This window comes from Euprymna scolopes, chromosome 10, assembly GCF_053919585.1.
Source record: "Euprymna scolopes isolate OS-2025 chromosome 10, ASM5391958v1, whole genome shotgun sequence".
NCBI classification, from domain to species: domain Eukaryota; kingdom Metazoa; phylum Mollusca; class Cephalopoda; order Sepiida; family Sepiolidae; genus Euprymna; species Euprymna scolopes.
Genome location: NC_136491.1, coordinates 121,916,126 through 121,921,047, shown reverse-complemented (window position 1 = coordinate 121,921,047; position 4,922 = coordinate 121,916,126). Strand labels below are relative to the sequence as shown.

The following is a 4,922-nucleotide window of genomic DNA, read 5'->3' as shown; positions in this document are numbered from 1 at the left end:
TTAAAGATAAAGTAAAAGGACCGAAAAATAGGCTGAAATGACTTAAATAAATAAAAAGTAAATGACTTAGAATGACTTTAATTAACTTAAGGATGAATTGAATGACATTAAGAATGACTTGAATGCTTAAAAAATAACTGGAATCCTTCAAAAACAACTTGAAGGATCTGGAGAATGACTTGAATGGCTTTGAGACTGACTGGTTGTAAAGTGGGTGATCATTTTACATTAAATTAATACAGAAAAGTGATCCCTACTTTATATCACAATAAGTACAGCATATAGTAAGAACAGATACTACACTTTGATCTTGGCCAAAAGGCCAAGAAAAGGGTATTTATTTACTCCCCCACCGAACACATTAGGCACAAGGCCGATTTTTAATGTGAGGAGTGAAGGGGAAATGGGGACCAACTCCCCGGGGATAGTGACAATTGGTATGAAGGGTTGCTCCTACATTGACTAAGGTCTTATATGTGGGATTGCCCCACATATGGTCTTTGCTTGTAGTATCTGCCGGAACAGGTGGTATTTATTTGCTCCCCCACCGAGCAAATTAGGCACAAGGCCGATTTTTAATGTGAGGAGTGAAGGGAGGGGGAAGGGAAATAGGGGACCAGCTCCTGAGAGGTGGGAAATGGGAGCTGGTTAAAGGTCAGGCATGTGGGGTTGCCCCCACATCTGGTCTTTGCTAGTCATAGCTAGTCATAGCTTGCAGTATCTGCCGGAACAGATGGTATTTATTTGCTCCCCCACTGAGCAAATTAGGCACAAGGCCGGTTTTTAATGTGAGGAGTGAAGGGGAAATGGGGACCAACTTCCCGGGGACTAGGGGAGCTGGATAGTGACAATTGGTATGAAAGGCTGTCCATACATTGACCAAGGTCTTATATGTGGGGTTTGTATTTATTTGCTCCCCAACCGATTAAATTAGGCACAAGGCCGATTTTTAATGTGAGGAGTGAAGGGGAAATGGGGACCAGCTCCCCGGAGAGTAGGGGAGCTGGATAGTGACAATTGGTATGAAGGGTTTCCCCTACATTGATCAAGGTCTTATATGTGGGGTTGGTATTTATTTACTCCCCCACAGAGCATATTAGGCACAAGGCCGATTTTTAATGTGAGGAGTGAAGGGGAAATGGGGACCAGTTCCCCGGGGAGTAGGGGAGCTGGATATTGACCATTGGTATGAAGGGTTTCCCCTACATTGACCAAGGTCATATGTGGAGTTGCCCCTACATATGGTCTTTGCTTGCAGTATCTGCCGGGACAGATACTACACTAAATCCTTTATTCATGTTAAAAATACATTGAAAATCAACAATGAACAAAAAACTTAGGCACATGGCCAACTCAAAAGGGGGGATTGTGGGGGCCGTTGGTCATCCTTGTCACTCCAGAACTAAACAAAATCAAGTTTCTCCCAGCTAGTATCTTCTTTCACCATTACTGCATTCACCCTTTCATACTAGGGAACGTCCTACTTAACTCCCAATTTTAAAACATCTTTTATTGACGTGTAAAAACAAAAAAAGATAACAATAAAAATGATACAATAATTCATTTGTGTCGAGGGCGGGGATAAAAAAAAAAAAAGTGATTAGTAGGACACTCCCAACCCCGTCTAGTTGATAGACTGCCTGTTCCACTAGGTTTGTAAAAGGAACCTCGCTTCTGCTGGTCAGTCTCTAAGTGGGAGTTCCCTCTAGATGGGGATGAATGGAGAAAAGAAAATTTTGTGGGTAAGGAATGGGGGTTAGTTTGTATTCTTTTCTCACCAAGATGGGTGAAATTTAGAGGAAGGGGTGAAAAAAAAAATTGCAAGAAGGAGGGGGTAGGGATCCTGGAGACTTCCTAATCGGGGAGGGATGGAACGCACACTCAGCTAGCTGAGAGGCTACTTGTTTAATTTTACTTTACGGAACTGCGCGTTCCACATCTAGGCGGGAAACACGTATTCAAATTTGGCTCCTCTTCGTACACACAAACTTGCTACATGTATCCATCTTCTGTCAAATGCCACGCGATGCAGCCTTCTTCTATCACAGCTGATTTTCACCTGTAGTTGGTGTTTAAAGAAAGCGATCAGATCCTGATCAGAAAAAGACAACACCCCCGGCAACCTTGCTAACACGATGTCCAAAGCACCATTCTCACCACGGCCAGGATCGTAACGTAGACCATTTGTCTTTCCCGGTTCCACGGCGGTCTCATGTTGTCCACGATATTGGATATGGTAATTGAGCAAAGATCCTCAGGATCGCTGCAAGCCGTCACCTTGCTGACATACGACCAGTACCGGCGGAGTTTGCAGCAATCGAGGAAAGCTTAATCAGTCGTTTCTACGCCCGTTGTCCCACAACGGGGACAATCAGGTGACTTCAAAAAAGCCGGAACTGCATTGTATGTTGTTGAGTGGAAGTGTATTTCAGGCCAATCGCCAGGTCAGAGAGAACTCCGAATTGTTCAGATGACTTGAACCTGGCGCCCAGCTCCACGCGGAGTAGATCTCACTCTGCTGCCAACCCAAATGCACGCTTAGCAGGTCGTCAGTGGCCCCCTTCACTAGATCCCTGTGGAGTTCCCTACGGGTAGCAGTCACAAGGTCGCTGGACCTTGGTAGTCGTTTTAGGGCGGCTCGGCACTTTTTCATGTAGGCAGATTCTCCCCGCGGCCTGCGACGGCTCTCAATAGAAGGGTCGAGAACAAGGTCGGGGAAGGCGGCAGTGTCCACGGGGTGCCACGGTTGGTCATCTTGCATATAGTGGCTCAGGAAGGCCAGCCTCTCAGTGTCTCGATGACACGTCAAGTCCGGCATTCCCAAGCCTCCCCCACACTGACGTTGAATACAGACCTGTCTGCTAAACCAGTGTCTTCCTCTGTCTCAAAGAAGCGAGGACAAGAGTTCAACAAGAGCTGTTAGGTGTTGTGTAGGCAGGGGAAGTACGGCCAATCGGTAAAGGATGAGAGGAAAGACGTAAGTGGCGCACGCCTCAGCTCTACCCTTTAAGGAAAGTTTTATAGGAAGCCACGAATTGACTGCAGGTTCCACCTTTGACCATACCTCCAACCAATTTTTGTCAAGCTGGAGACTCGGTCCAAACCACACGCCGAGGATCCGAACCGGGCCATCCGGCCAGCTGAAGGGCGCCAGGAGGTTGGCGTTATCAATCCAGACGCCCAACCGCAGTTCTACCAACTTGCTGCGGTTTATCTTGGTCCCTGTAATTCTTTCGTACTGTACGATCACCTCCGACATGATCTCGATGTCTCTGAAGCTCGACACAAAGACCGTGACGTCATCGGCGAATGCGGATACCTTGGTGGCTGAGCCACCGGGTATTGCAATTCCGTGCAGGGCCGAATTTGCCTCCCCACGTCTTAGCTTGCGGAGCAGGGGCTCCAAAGCCAGGACATAGAGCAGGGGTGACAGTGGACAACCCTGATGAACCGACCGAGAGATAACAAAGAGTTTTGAGCACTTTCTGTTGACTTGCACGACGGCTGTGGAGCACAGGGAGTGAAGGCCACCTTTTCTTCCCCTTTTCTTCTTTTGTTTTTCTTTTTTATTCTTTCAAATGAACTGGGGAGAGGTGAGGTTGAGTTCTTCTCCCTCTCACTTGCGGATTCATCCTCAGAGGAGCAGTCTTTTCTCCGCTTAATCCCCGTCTCGATTGGTGTGGGGACCGTTGGTTGTGTCTGCTCTAGTTGCTGCTATGGCTGTTTTTGTTGCTGCTGCTCCAGCTGGTGTTGTTGCTGCTGCTTCTGCTGCACTTGTTGCTCTTGCTGCTTTTGCTGATGCAGTAGTTGTTGCTGCCACTGTTTCCGCGGCATCGGTTGTAGTGGCTGTTGTTGTTGTTGCATTTGCAGAGGCTGCTGTCTCGACTTTTGGGCTGGTGGTGGGACGATGGCGGAAGGGATTATGGGCTTCCGTTTTTGTCTCACTACCGTGCTCCATTCCTCCCCCTTGGCCTCCTGGTGGTTTGGTTTTACCTTGGAGCTGGGGTTGGTGCCGCAGTTGCAGGGGTTGTTGCCGCCTGTTTTGGTGCGGGCGCTGTCTCAGAGGCTGTGACTGCCTTTTGAGTCGTTTGATTAGGGGTTACCCTTTGGGGGCAGCTCCTAGCCATGTGGCCCTGCTTTTGGCAGAACCAGCAGTGCAGACGACGGCCCTCCACCACTACCGTTATGCTGGCGTCCTTCTATGTCAGCAGCGCTGGTATCACCCGAACACCCTCCCTCTTTAGCCTCATTGCTATTGTGTAGCAGCCCAGGTGAGTCCCAGTTTTTGACCGTATTGGGGTCACCTGTTCCACCTCACCGTACTGGCTGAAAAGGCATCCTAACAGTTCTGCAGGTATTTGGGTTGGCACATTAAATACCTGCACCCGAGTCCTTCTCTTGCCCTGGTATTCGGTATTAGTTTGACTCTCCCATGCTTTATTTCTTGGAGGGAGAGTCTCTCCGCATCGTCCTTGGTTGGTAGGAGGATGTCCCACACGGCAAAGCTCCTCTGGTACAGGTATAGTACCAGGATGTTAAATTTGTGGACGAGCCCTGCCATGTCTTCCTTCTTCATCTTCAGGAGGCGGTTTTCCGGTATATCGAAAATGGTGAAGGACAGGACTCTGCCCTCAATCGCCTCCCAGGAACCCGGTATGGGTTTTATAACTGCCCCCCTCTATGTATTGCTTGTACTTTGTCAGGTACAGGTCTCTATACTCTTGAGGGAACAGTTGTTTTTCTACGGTCTTCCCCCATGCAGACCCTCTTGGTGGTGTTGGTGTTGGTATCGGGTCTTTGGTGGGGTTAGACCGTTTTTGGTCTTTTAGGGAGGTCGCCCCTGCCTGTTTATTGGCGACGCTTCTTGCCTCCCCAGATTTCTTAGTCTGAACTTTTGTGGGAGTGTTGCTTTTTTTGGGGGG

General features: G+C 48.5%; 1 pseudogene; it reads right to left on the bottom strand.

Annotated features, from left to right (window-relative positions):
* Positions 1–209: 209 nt before the first annotated feature.
* Positions 210–335, bottom strand: LOC145286641 (U2 spliceosomal RNA; annotated as a pseudogene).
* Positions 336–4,922: the final 4,587 nt, after the last annotated feature.